Raw genomic sequence first — 15,438 nt, 5'->3', positions numbered from 1 at the left:
AGGAGCTAGAGGGACGCACAGATATTCTATGGAGGGGAGGAGCTAGAGGGACGCACAGATATTCTATGGAGGGGAGGAGCTAGAGGAACACAGACATTCTATGGAGGGGAGGAGCTAGAGGAACACACAGACATTCTATGGAGGGGAGGAGCTAGAGGAACACACAGACATTCTATGGAGGGGAGGAGCTAGAGGAACACAGACATTCTATGGAGGGGAGGAGCTAGAGGAACACAGACATTCAATGGAGGGGAGGAGCTAGAGGAACACAGACATTCTATGGAGGGGAGGAGCTGGAGGAACACAGATATTCTATGGAGAGGAGGAGCTAGAGGAACACAGACATTCTATGGAGGGGAGGAGCTAGAGGAACACACAAACATTCTATGGAGGGGAGGAGCTGGAGGAACACACAAACATTCTATGGAGGGGAGGAGCTGGAGGAACACAGACATTCTATGGAGGGGAGGAGCTAGAGGAACACAGACATTCAATGGAGGGGAGGAGCTAGAGGAACACAGACATTCTATGGAGGGGAGGAGCTGGAGGAACACAGATATTCTATGGAGAGGAGGAGCTAGAGGAACACACAGACATTCTATGGAGGGGAGGAGCTAGAGGAACACACAGACATTCTATGGAGGGGAGGACCTAGAGGAACACACAGACATTCTATGGAGGGGAGGAGCTAGAGGAGCACACAGACATTCTATGGAGGGGAGGACCTAGAGGAACACACAGACATTCTATGGAGGGGAGGACCTAGAGGAACACACAGACATTGTATGGAGAGGAGGAGCTAGAGGAGCACACAGACATTCTGTAGAGGGGAGGAGCACATAGACATTCTATGGAGGGGAGGAGCTAGAGGAACACAGACATTCTATGGAGGGGAGGAGCTGGAGGAACACTGACATTCTATGGAGGGGAGGAGCTAGAAGAACACAGACATTTTATGGGGAGGAGGAGCTAGAGGAACACATTCTATTGCAAGCTCCATAGAATTTATGAGCACCAACAGTCATCTCAGTAATGGGAAAGTCTTTACTCCCTGTAGACAGATTTTACCGGTGAACTAAAAATTTTAAGAATGAAAGATCAGCTCAGGAGAAAGAATCGTATTTCTCTGATAAAATATATTGCAAAGTTTCTTATTTTCATGTTTACTATTGATTTATGATATAAAAATTAATAAAACATAATGAAATAAAACCTTAAAGCATAACTGCTGTTTTAGGATTAGGCTAAGAGAAAATTCGGATGACATTATAGCGGTTATATTTTCTCGTCCATATTGCAACCACAAGAAGTAACAGTATCTCAGACATACTATATACTGTATGATGCTAATAGTTCGGGTCTTAAAAATTGCTGCTGGGCCAGAACTTACAACCACATTATGGATGAGAACATACAACCGCTATATACTGTGTATGTAATTAGTGCCAAATTTACAGATCACGCGCCAGTAATTACTCTTCGGGTCTTGGACAAAACAGTGAATGCTATGAATTGAGTCTATGAACACAATACAGCCATACACTGCAGTCACAAACACGCTGCTCACGTCTACACAATTATCTTCTTGTTAGGTGTAATATTCCCTAAAATAAAAGGGGCCACTAGATATTTTGTACACACAACAAGATTCGAATGGTCAACCACACACAGATAATAGAATCCTTATATTTAGTAGTATCGAAGGAGGAATTTAAATCCCCTGACAGCTCATTACATGGTGGATGCTGAATGACAAGACCGAAGTATCTGACTGTACACAACATAATGACGTCCTCTGGGGTCAGCGGGACAAGTACAGAAAACCGTCACAGGCGAGATTTACTAATGAGTCTGCCTGTTCCTGTATCATCAAAGGAGACACTGCCCAAATAATACAGGGAGCTGCAGAGAGAAGTATATACAGCACACAGAGCGCAAACCACAGCTGCTTACAACAACGTATGATACGTAAGATCCACAGTAAGATAGCAGTTATACTCCTATATAGAAGCAGTATTATAGTAGTTATAGTCTTGTACATAGGGGCAGTATTATAGTAGTTATATTCTTGTACATAGGAGTAGTATTATAGTAGTTATATTCTTGTATATAGGAGCAGTATTATAGTAGTTATATTCTTGTACATAGGAGCAGTATTATAGTAGTTATATTCTTGTACATAGGGGCAGTATTATAGTAGTTATATTCTTGTACATAGGGGCAGTATTATAGTAGTTATATTCTTGTACATAGGGGCAGTATTATAGTAGTTATAGTCTTGTACATAGGGGCAGTATTATAGTAGTTATATTCTTGTACATAGGAGTAGTATTATAGTAGTTATATTCTTGTATATAGGAGCAGTATTATAGTAGTTATATTCTTGTACATAGGAGCAGTATTATAGTAGTTATATTCTTGTACATAGGGGCAGTATTATAGTAGTTATATTCTTGTACATAGGGGCAGTATTATAGTAGTTATATTCTTGTACATAGGAGCAGTATTATAGTAGTTATATTCTTGTACATAGGGGCAGTATTATAGTAGTTATATTCTTGCATATAGGGGCAGTATTATAGTAGTTATATTCTTGTACATAGGGGCAGTATTATAGTAGTTATATTCTTGTACATAGGGGCAGTATTATAGTAGTTATATTCTTGTACATAGGGGCAGTATTATAGTAGTTATATTCTTGCATATAGGGGCAGTATTATAGTAGTTATATTCTTGTACATAGGGGCAGTATTATAGTAGATATATTCTTGCATATAGGAGCAGTATTATAGTAGTTATATTCTTGTACATAGAGGCAGTATTATAGTAGTTATATTCTTGTACATAGGAGCAGTATTATAGTAGTTATATTCTTGTACATAGGAGCAGTATTATAGTAGTTATATTCTTGTACATAGGAGCAGTATTATAGTAGTTATATTCTTGTACATAGGGGGCAGTATTATAGTAGTGATATTCTTGTACATAGGGACAGTATTATAGTAGTTATATTCTTGTACATAGGAGCAGTATTACAGTAGTTATATTCTTGTACATAGGAGCAGTATTATAGTAGTTATATTCTTGTACAGATTGGACAGCATTATAGTTATTATTTATTTATGTCTATTACGTTAGTCTGGGCGTAGATTATCTTTACTTGAAAACAAACATGAGTCACGGATCTGACAATATAACTCTCTGTTCAATGTTCCGTTGTGTTGTACGTAAAGGAGTTCTGAACTCTTATTAATCTGATGAAAAAAAAATATCATACAGCCTAGAGGGCGTTTACCTCTGAAATAAGAAAAAGTAAAACACAAAATAATATCATGCTAAATAAGTTGAGTTCTAGCTTAGTTTTGTTATCTCAGTGCTGAATAGAAAATTCACTGAAATAATCTCAGGTCGTTTTCTGCAGAACTATCGCACCTCAGTCACATCCAATGTTGCCTAAAATTATGTTCTGTGACTTTGGTAACCAGAAAAAAATTTGAAGGCAGCTCTGGATGTGAATGGAGTACAGTTTAAATCATACCTGTAGATTCAGGTGACCTCTCCTGTGAGAGTGTGTAAGGCATAACACTATTTCTGGACTTTATTTGATTCGTATCCTGCATTTTTCACCAGGTTTCCCCTTTGTTATTTCTGATTTTCAGTTGTCTCTGAGCTGCTGGTTGGAGACTATCTGCCATGATGACTGCCATACACAGCGCACACACAGACATGAGGGATTCCTGCTCTCCTGTCTGTATGTAGCACATGTTCAGTAGAGGCAGCAGCATGGAGAACATTATACAGCAATACTGAGCCGTGTAACTGTGAATCCATCTCTGGGATTAGCTTAAACACTTATTAGAAATCAGCATTATATGCCTGTGTGTCATGGCTCGGCCTCTCTTTCGCTGTGCCCCTTCTGTCCTCTCCATCGACTCCAGTGGCTAAGCAGTAAATGATAGGATCAGGTGGCAGAGGGGGAGAAGTGTCTCATAGGTGGAGAAAGAAGCGAACTCCTCTAATAAGATATACTATAAAGTTGGAAAGTTGCTCTCTTTGTACCTGTGCATTCTCCTGCATGGAGAACAATTGGATGCACTAGATATCCAGTTAGTGGCGTATACACTGGGGCGGATGGCATCTATGTCATGTGCACATACCAGAGAGAGGAGGTGCCACACCTTCTATATAATATATGTAAACAGGAGCCAAAGGTCCTAAGGTCATGCACACTTTTATAAGGGGGGCTTTGAAATGTCCCGTTAGAAGGTACAATGTTCCGACAGGAATAGGAGTATTCCACAGGTAGAAATGACAGACTGTGACGCATTCTGTATGATTGTTCTTGTGCCTGCACTGTATATGGGGGAGAAGACTGGAGCGCTACCAGTCGGTATGCTACGACACGGGTCTGGCACTTTGCCCGGTAGGACACGTGTCACTTTTTATAGCTGGGCCTATGGCACGGCAGGGTGCGATTTTAGTACATTTAATCCAGAAATTGCAGAGAAAATCCAACCAGAGCCTCCATGAAAAATGAATTAATGGTTTGGATTTAAAAGTAGACCTCTCATTTCCCATAGATATGTAATTTTATTACCTGGTGTAAAAGCCGCTGTTCTCCTGAATCCGGCGATGTTTTTCTTTTGTCCCTGCGCCTCTCCGTTCCCAAGATACGGCCTCCTTCATCCTGGTCTATAAATCTAGTCTTTTTAGCCAAGTGGGCATGATTCCCAGCTCTTCGTGGGCATGTCATCACGAGGACCACACCCAGTTGGCTAAGATTTATATACAAGGAAAAGAAGCCATATCTTAGGAACGGAAAGGCGCAGGAAAAAGAGAAAAATTACACCGAATTTAGGAGAACAGCGGCATTTACACCAGGTAAAAAAAATATATATATATTTTTACAGTCCACTTTAAATCCTCAGGTGGCAGATTTGTTATGGAGTTACACAATAAACCCCAACTATCGAATCCACAGCAGAAAATGTCCTAAAAGTGTGCAGGTAGCTTTATCCCAAAACCGTCACAATAATCCATTAACTCCTTAGTGCAATATCACATGCATGAATGTAAAGGGGATCGCATGTAGAGGGGGCTAAAGAGCAGAGCGCCCCCTATGTGCGCCTGATGGTAAATAGCTAAACTGTGGCGGCGCCTGTCAACCATGTAAAATTCTCTATCAATCACCGACAGCAGCGTTTCTATGAATCTCAGAGAGCGGTTGGTTCTTGTGCACACCGGCTCACATCGCGGGGCACCGATGGGTCACTATGATGGCCAGAGGCCTGCGGAAAGCCCCTGTGGCAGCCATCTTGGTCCTCCTCTGAAGCTTATCTGTACACTGAGCGAAGACCACAATTTTCACTATATATATTGGAATACTAGTATAAGAGATTAAATGTATAAAATAATATTAAAGTTGGAAAAATACAGAAATAAAAAAAAAAATTTTTATATCACCGCGTTCATAATAATGCAATCAAAATATAGAATTAAAACTAAAACTTTATAGAGACGGAAAAGTAGAAAAGCTATGGTTCTTAGAGGAAAAAAAGAAAGTGCAAAAATCAAAATTGGCTGCGGAGGCGAGGGGTTAAAAGGTGTTTTTTCTCAAAGGCATGAGCTATAAATTCAGGTATGAAGTTACAACAGGAGAGAGTTACCAGGGGTTCAGGTTACATTAGGGACAATTATCGCGCACGCGGAACAAGCGGAGAACTAAAACACCAAATTAACAGTTGATTGTATCTTTAAAGCTTTGTGGACGCGGCCATACCTGTTCTACCGATCCGAAATAAGGCAACTATGGAAGCATTTCCAGGTATTGCCCTCAGAAATCATTACCAGGGACCAAGGGGGCTGCTCATAGATGTATTATGAAGGGAACACAGAGGCGCCTTCATTGCACTGACCCATGGGATACCTATAAAGCCAGACCCCCCACTGGGGACAGTAACTATATCCTGCTGGAGTAAGGTACACGAGAAGTATCAAGAGGTGTACTCTTATAAATAGCTCCCAGCTTTCCATGACGATCAGATCAAAATCCATTCATAATGTTCACCTTTGTGCACTCAGAGTACTTAGTAGTCATAAATTCTGACTACTAAGTACTCCGAGTGCACAAGGGTGTAACGTTCTGAATGGATTCTGATCAGCAGTTAAGCTGAAAAGATGCATCAAGTTTATTTAGAAGAGTGCACCTGTTGATACATTTTGTGTAACTTACTGCAGCAGGACAAAGGTTGCTGTTCCCAGTTCTTCATTTGGTTACGCCTCATTATCAAATGAAGAACAGGGAGCAGCAACCTTTGTCCTGCTGCAGCAAGGTACACAAAATGCATCAGGAGGTATAGTCTTCTAAATAAACTTGATGCATCTTTTCAGCTTTCCGTGCTGATCAGATCCAAATCCATTCAGAACATTACACCTTTGTGCACTCAGAGTACTTAGTAGTCACAATCAAGTGAAGACCTGAGAACTGCAACCTTTGTCCTGCTGGAGTAAGGTACTCAAAATGTACAGAGGTTCAGGCTTCTCTATAAATTTGATGCATGTATTTGGCTTTCTGTGCCAATTAGATACAAATCTATTCAGAACACTACACCCTTGTGCACTTGGCGTACTAAGTAGTTATAATCAATTGAAAACAAAGCTTCAATAATAGTAATAATAATAATAATAATAGGTTCAAATCCCACCAAGGACAACATCTGCCAGGAGTTTGTATGTTCTCTCCGTGTTTGCCTGGGTCTCCTCTGGGTTCTCTGCTTTCCTCCCACACTCCAAACACTTACTGATAGTGAATCTAGAGTGTGAGCCCCAATGGGGACAGTGATGATGATGTCTGCGGAATTAATGCCGCTATATAAGTGAGTAAAATAAATGAATAAATAGTATAATGCCAAGAATGGTGCAAATTGGGAAGTTCCTCCTCTAAGTAAGTGCATTCTTTTATCTGCAGGACACATTTGGATGCATCATAAATCCAAACGAGGCACCAAACTTTTTACATAAAGTATTTTTACCTTTTGTGACTTCAGGTTCAAGGGTATGCACACTTTTACAACTAGACCCTACCCCTCTGGAGAGAGTCGTCATATGTGGAGCAGTAAATGTACGTCATTGGGGCAGTTCAGGAACTCAGAACTCTTCTGCACATATTTGGGGCCATAAAGATGCAACTACCTTTGCTTCATTTTATTTTTTTATTATAGCTTTTAGGCTAAAGTTCACATTTACGCCACATCTCATAGCAGCTTCAGAGGAGGGTGTGACAGATCTTTCCTAGCCAGGGGACACCCGACGTGCGACCTAGATGTAATGTGAACTCGGCTTTAGCCAGATCTGTTACTTTTCCCCTTAGATTTTGAGGGATAATATGGAGGTTTTAATGGAATTATTAAATTTATTAAATATTATTATCTCTTTCTGATAGAAATGGGAAAAAGAAGCAATAGAAACATTTTCTTCCCTCTTATTTTTGTTTACTGCTTTTATTCTTTTTTTTTTGTGGAATGGATTTTTGTTTCTTTTATTCTTTAATATACCTAATTTTGACTTTTTCTTCCTCCCTTTTCCTCGCCCTCTCCCCAGAGATTTGTAGCAACGATCATCTGATTACTTCTATAATGCGTCTAGACTCCTGGTATTTTAGAGGAATATTGCTAATACATCGACAGGGAAAATATTATACTAGGCAGGAGTTCTACAACAAACTGGTGGTCCTTTATAAGGTCCTTGGCTGCTATAGTAAAGCATCGACCCACCCAGATGATTGTGCTACAGACGGGCTGATGAGCCGACAGGGGGAACCCTCTAAGGGGTTAAACAGTTGGAGACCATTTTTATAGACCACCGATCAATGGCAGATGCCGAAAGTTGCTGGCAAAGTCCAGGTCATAGGGTTCTTCATAGAGGGTTCTCTACAGTTACAGCAGTGAAACTCTACCCTGAGATCTAGTACTAGGATGGCATTTCAAGAAGGGCAAGGCTATGACTAACGGCATAGGAAGGTGTTTAGAATACACGGCAATGATAAATGATGCTCGATAGATCCAAAGAAAACATTTCATGGTCCGTCGGGTGAGCAAAGAATCTCAAAAATTGGCTACTATTACACAAGGAGGGGCCGGTTGTTGTGGCTTCTTCCTGATCAAAGAGAAAGAACCTGGGATCGGCAGAACTTGACTGACAAGTGTCTCTTCTCATGTACAAAATGTATCATTAGGGCTCAGTTCACACTCAAATCAAGCATCACATTCCACAAACCAGTCCCCCAAATATCTGCCATCGCCTTGCGTTACAGTCTATGCCAAGGACAGGGGCGCGTCTAGCCATTCTGCAGTGGTATTGTCAATGTCCAATGCGCCAAAGATCGAATTTAGGAACATGACTCATCTCCGCGCAGATGCCAATGTATCCGAAATTAGTGCCCGCATCAATCCACGTATATAGTGCTGCCCACCGCTGCTACAAAAGTGAGCGTCCTACGCACACGCAAGTGAGATGAAAACGCTGCTGCGATGATCAAGTTGTGTGATGACAGAACTATACACAACATGGATGTACACCCAAATTCTTTACTGCGTGAGCAGTGAGGCAACGGATTATTTACTGTAAGAGCAGTGAGACTATGGATTCTTCACTGTAAGAGCAGTGAGACTATGGATTCTTTACTGTAAGAGCAGTGAGACTGTGGATTCTTTACTGTAAGAGCAGTGAGACTGTGGATTCTTTACTGTAAGAGCAGTGAGACTATGGATTCTTTACTGTAAGAGCAGTGAGACTATGGATTCTTTACTGTAAGAGCAGAGAGACTGTGGATTCTTTACTGTAAGAGCAGTGAGACTGGATTCTTTACTGTAAGAGCAGTGAGACTTTGGATTCTTTACTGTAAGAGCAGTGAGACTTTGGATTCTTTACTGTAAGAGCAGTGAGACAATGGATTATTTACTGTAAGGGCAGTGAGACTATGGATTCTTTACTGCACAAACAGCAAGACTATGGATTCTTTACTGCATGAGCAGTGAGACTATGGATTCTTTACTGTAAGAGCAGTGAGACTATGGATTCTTTACTGTATGAGCAGTGAGACTATTGATTCTTTACTGTAAGAGCAGTGAGACTGTGGATTCTTTACTGTAAGAGCAGTGAGACTGTGGATTCTTTACTGTAAGAGCTGTGAGACTATGGATTCTTTACTGTAAGAGCAGTGAGACTATGGATTCTTTACTGTATGAGCAGTGAGACTATTGATTCTTTACTGTATGAGCTGTGAGACTATTGATTCTTTACTGTAAGAGCAGTGAGACTGTGGAACTCTCTTCCATGATTTCACAATTATTGATTCACTAGAAAAAGTTGAAGAAGGGCTTTGATGTTTTTCTTGAAAAATATCATCTTCTAGGTTATGGGCACTAGATCCTATGATGGGACATCAATCCAGAGAACTGGTCTGATCGCCGCATGTAGAGTCAAGAAGTAATATTACCCTTAATATGCGGCTATTGATGTCTGCCCCATGAGGCTTTTGCCTTCCTCTATATCCACGTTATGTTATAACTGGAACTCAGTTGGCTTAAGTCTACCTTAAAGACTATAAAATAGCAATGATTACACCCCTGCCTTGGGGTGAAAAAATAAATGTCATCCTTAGTTATAATCACGAACCAAAGTACACCAAAATGTAAATGAAAAAGAAAACAAATATATATTATTATAAAAAACAGTCACAAATAAAGAACAGAAACAAAATAAAATACAAATACTGCATGAGCTAATAATATAAAAACAATCTAAAATAAAATGATAATATAATAATACAATAAAATGAAATATATATATATATATATACCGTACGGGGCAGGAATGAGCCCGCAGCTGACAGCAGTGATTTCTTTCCCGTCCTCTGCAGTGTGGCAGCCGCTGTCACTCCGGATCACTGCTGCAGAACCTCCTGTCTGGTCAGCACAGATCTGTATGGGGAACCAGTTACCTATTGACACAGGTGTAGAGAACTCCTCCCCAAACCTACAGCTCACACCTCCTCCCCAGGATTCCTGGGGTTAACCCTTTCAGGGTTGGACTTTCTGGTAAGGTTGTGACATGTAGCGCACACCTGAGCTCATTCCGACCCTGGGGAGATTGCAAAAAAAAAACGTGTTGCTCAGGTGAAGGCTGCGAAAACCCGGCCCCCAGGGTGATTCCAGTGTGTGCTCATCGCTAAGGCGTGTGACATGACGCGGCACATACAGGAATGATACGGATTCAGGTGCGCCTGTATGTTTTTGGGGAGGGCCATCATGCATGCTCAACGTGGAGAACCAGCAGATCCGCGGGCTCAGGTCTTCAGCTTGCAGCACATTGAGTTTTTCGAGGAGGATTTCTAGTGGAAACTCTCCAAATCTCAAAACTTTTCCAAAAACTTTCTGCTTAGTTTTTGCTCCAAAAACTCAGGAAAAAGTCACCGTGTGCACACCGCCTTAGGAGAACTTCAAAAACACCAATATTCGCCTTAGGTTCTTTACAGAAAACCCATTTTGGGTTAACCCTAACATGGTCATGAGACTACATAAAATAGTTTTTTTTTTAACAAATGATTCATTATCCTCTTGTTGCCCCAATGTTTAGGATCAGAGAAAAACAAATGGAGGTTTTCTTTCAGCCCAGTTCCATATTAGTAATTCTGAGCTGCCATACCACACACAACCTGTGAGCAGGAGTGGCGCTGTTCTTGTAATTTATTTATTTCTTTTTTAAATAGTCATGTTTTTATTAATTCTTCATTTTACATCAAAAGGGTAAAAATGTCCAAAAAGGATTAAACTGCCATTGTGATGTGACATGAATTTTCAAAGCAAGTACACCAGCTTCATCAAGTTTGAGACCTATTTAATGATGTCGACAGTGCGTATTGTGAAATCTGGTGTCGGATCATCTTTAATGGCTGCTCATTGTGCTTTTTAGCCCCTTCACATGGCAGGTGATGGCGCCTATCAGCAACGATCAGGATTGGCTCTGATCATTGCTGTGTGAACATTTATATGATGCTATCAACCTGCGTCACCCATCGCCCCCCACCACTTGCTGCATGACTTACTCACTAGCCCCCCTTTGACTACTGAAGGCCATCTTTGCTGCCGCCTTAATCCTCCTATTAAGCCCAGCTTTCATATTGCAGTCTATACTACAAGCAACCAAACAATTGCAGATTCAATTTAACCAAAGGCGTAAAAACATGGAAAACATATTTTTTTAAGGTAAATTCACCAAACCCCCCCCATAAAATAAATAACAATAATAATAATGATGATGATGAAAAATAAATACATAAATAATAAAAAAATAACGCAAATATTAACAAAACAAATAACGATAATTATGATTAATAATTAATCATAATAATTGTAAAAATGATAATGGTAATTCTACTAATAATTCATAAATAATAAAAAATACACAAATAATAATGATTAATATCAACAAAACAAATAATAATTATTATTAATAATTAATAATGATACTGATTGTAAAAATGATAATGGTAATTCTACTAATAATACATAAATAATAATTAATGATAATGATGATACTACTACAATAATAATAATAATAATAATAATGATAATAAAAAGTCTATTCCGCATTGTTTTGTCTGCAAAAATTCAATCAATATAAAATGAAACTAGTAAATGCTGTAACGAAAGAAAAATAAAATGTCTAGATTGGCCATTTTTCTATCAAGGCCCCTCTCCCAAAAAATGCAATAAAAGCGAACAAAATATTACATATACCAATAAAAAAAAAAACTTAAAAAAAAACATTCCCGGCATGTCTTCGTTATCAGAGAAATAAAAAGTTTTAGTGCAAACAAAATTTTTATTTTTTTTACAAAGTTCTGAAAAAATTTTAAAACAGAAAATAAGCCCCATCAAGGAAGGATTAATACTTTTGGAGGAGGGGGATGAAGCTGCAGATTTCCTTTTCGGAAATAGAAGGACCTGGTGCTCCTCTGCTGTCCGAGGCTTCGTTCATTCTTCATCATAGGCCAGGTGTGCCCTCAGTGCTGCCAAAAATGACACCTGGAGTTAGGTGTGGCCTGCAGATGACTCCACATACAAGCACTTTCATTGTTAATGGCCGGGCCGTGTAACCGCAAGACTAGTAAGACATTGAAAGCGCCGATCTCCATGTTGGCAGAGGTTTTGTGACCTCATGTGAACATCACCCAAACCGTGAGTGCTGCCAACTGGAGAGAAGACGGTAGTCTTACGTGAGTTCCCTCTAGTTGGACGCCCTTGGCCCCCGTACACACTGGATGCAACTAAAACCAACAGGACCAAGGATGAACCAATCGACTCTAAACTCGCTTCTTGAATTATCTATTTTCTCCTCACCTGGGCATCTGGTGCCAACTAGGCCCCGACGTACGTTATGACATCATGAGACAGGTTAATTCCAGGCAGAGGGTGAAGCAAGGACCTGACCCAGAGCAGAGGACCTGACCCAGAGCAGAGGACCAGTGGGACAGGTAAGGGGCTAGATGAGTATGATAAATGCTCACTTTTCACATCAGCAGTTTAGCTCCACCTCTATGTTATAATAATGAGATTTAAAGGGTTTTTTCCCACATCTTCGTAAATGGTATGGTCAGTTAGAGCTTGTTGTCAGTACAAGCGTTTTTGCAATTTCTTGCATGTTAATATTTTCAACCGTGCTTGAGATATTAACATCTTTCTTTTGTTTCCAGTTCGTTACCTTGGAGACCGACCACTACTGCCAGACAGCAGAACATGAGCAGTACTTACAATTCCTTTTCTTGCTAAGCATGTAAGCACTGATCTGAAGCTGGCTGGGATCGCTGGGATCACCGTTACCTGGAGGGCAGCGCTCAACGGTTTCCTAGGCAACGAGCTGTAAACAAACTAAAAGTGTTTAATATCTCAAGAACGGCAAAACATTTTGAGAAGGAGTAAATTGTAAAAGTGCTTGTTTTTATGTGTACTATCTGACAAAATCGATCTTGAAAAATGAAAGTAACCCTTTAAATCACCCACAATGCACTGCTTCTGCTCTTCGGTAACATGAAATCGGCTGAATTCCGAACCTGGTTACATTCAGGGATAATGGATTTGCGCTTTATTATTGCGCTTGTTCCACTTTATTGCTGCTTTACTGTTTTTTTTAGAACTACGTGAGCAATTTTGCAATGTCATATCGATTTAGGTTGATTTTATAGATAAATATGCAAACATGAAATGATGCGAGAAACAGGATTTAGTCCATGAGTGACCTGGTGAACAGGTCTTTCGGCTTTCACTCAGCACAGGACAGGTCAGCGGATTAAGGAACAGAGAACTTGTTTACTATAAACCTTTTTTGTAACCATGAGATGGTGAAGGGCAGGTGGAGGTCTATGGAAAATCATTGTTTTAAAGGGGTTCTCCATTTTGGAAACTCTTCACTATTAGGCCGGAGACACACTGGTGCGAGATACGGCCGAGTCTCGCTGGTTAAAAGCAAGCTGTGGCACCTGCACTCCGGAGCGGAGTGTGCGGCTCCATGTATTGCTATGCAGCTGCACGCTCCGCTCCGGAGTGCAGGTGCCACAGCTTGCTTTTAACCAGCGAGACTCGGCCGTATCTCGCACCAGTGTGTCTCCGGCCTTAGAAGGGTCCTCTGACCTTAAGCTGATGAAAGTGATGGTGGAATCCTTAGCAATCAGCTGGAATCTGGGGAGGAAGCTAACAGCAAGAGTTTCACCTTCCTGCAGCGCCTCCGCAGGACAAATGTGATACTACACAATTTACATTGTAATCAATACATTCATCTCTTCAGAATCAGAACAGGTTTAAAGGGAATCTGTCAAAGGAAAATGATAATTTATTGTTCAAATTAAATAAAAAATTTTGTGTTACATGTAATTTTGTTTAAGATTTTGGCATTTTTTTTTCATAGCTTTATCATGAAAATAAAATTAGTAGTCTTGTAATTCTCACACTATCTATTGGGGCTATTTTAGACTTTTCAGACTACCTGTCCTTTCAGGAATAGTTTTCAGCAGCCTCATTATAATGAGAGGCAGGATTACAGGATCCACCATTCATAGATGATGTCACAGCTCACCTCCTCCTCCTGTACAATGACTGATAGCACCTCTATATACAGTAGATAACACAGGATCCACCATTCACAATAGGTGATGTCACAGCTCACCTCCTCCTGTACAATGACTGATAACACCTCTATATACAGTAGATAACACAGGATCCATCATTCACAATAGGTGATATCACAGCTCACCTCCTCCTCCTGTACAATGACTGATAACACCTCTATATACAGTAGATAACACAGGATCCACCATTCACAATAGATATCACAGCTCACCTCCTCCTCCTGTACAATGACTGATAACACCTCTGTATACAGTAGATAACACAGGATCCACCATTCACAATAGGTGATGTCACAGCTCACCTCCTACTCCTCCTGTACAATGACTGATAGCACCTCTATATACAGTAGATAACACAGGATCCACCATTCACAATAGGTGATGTCACAGCTCACCTCCTCCTCCTGTACAATGACTGATAACACCTCTATATATAGTAGATAACACAGGATCCACCATTCACAATAGGTGATGTCACAGCTCACCTCCTCCTCCTCCTGTACAATGACTGATAACACCTCTATATACAGTAGCTAACACAGGATCCACCATTCACAATAGGTGATGTCACAGCTCACCTCCACCTCCTCCTGTACAATGACTGATAACATCTCTATATACAGTAGATAACACAGGATCCACCATTCACAATAGGTGATGTCCCAGCTCACCTCCTCCTCCTGTACAATGACTGATAACACCTCTATATACAGTAGATAACACAGGATCCACCGTTCACAATAGGTGATGTCACAGCTCACCTCCTCCTCCTGTACAATGACTGATAACACCTCTATATACAGTAGATAACACAGGATCCACCATTCACTTTCTTTCAACGTTCTTTTTATTGAAAAGCATGTTTATACAAACAAAACAATGAAAACATATTAATATAAGATAATTTTAGCATATAGAATAGAATTACAGAATTACAGGGGTTACTCATTCTTTAAGCGCCACTGACTAGTAGATATGAACACACATACCTACATAGTAAAATTTAGAAATAATAGAATAAACTGCATTCTTGGCGCACATTTGATAAACAGTTCTGATTTAAGGAGAAATCAACCTGTATATTAGAAGGAAGAAGAGCGGAAGAAGCAAAGGAGTGAAAATTAGGGTCAAAAGAGTAGGTATGGGAGAGGAGGACGGGGAGGGAGGGGGAGACCACGGCACCTGTGATATCAATGAGTAAGTTTATGATGTTGTTTCTGTTATTTCAGAAATAAAGGGTTGTTGCGTTCTGTAGA

At 40.3% G+C, this 15,438-nt stretch overlaps 1 protein-coding gene across 2 annotated transcripts in view; it reads right to left on the bottom strand.

The window, feature by feature from the left end:
• The window catches only part of TMPRSS2 (transmembrane serine protease 2), a 44,633-nt gene extending 34,482 nt beyond the window's left edge, over positions 1-10,151 (bottom strand). The window contains exon 1 of one of the 2 annotated variants that reach the window (XM_077293842.1): positions 9,860-10,151. The gene's annotated coding sequence lies outside the window, so the exon portion shown is untranslated. The remainder of the gene's footprint in view (positions 1-9,859) is intronic. The other variant, XM_077293844.1, reaches the window with a different exon arrangement.
• Between the last annotated feature and the right edge of the window lie 5,287 nt (positions 10,152-15,438).

Source organism: Ranitomeya variabilis, chromosome 3, assembly GCF_051348905.1.
Source record: "Ranitomeya variabilis isolate aRanVar5 chromosome 3, aRanVar5.hap1, whole genome shotgun sequence".
NCBI lineage: Eukaryota > Metazoa > Chordata > Amphibia > Anura > Dendrobatidae > Ranitomeya > Ranitomeya variabilis.
Note: the sequence above shows the minus strand (reverse complement) of the source record. Positions and strands in the feature narration are given on the sequence as shown.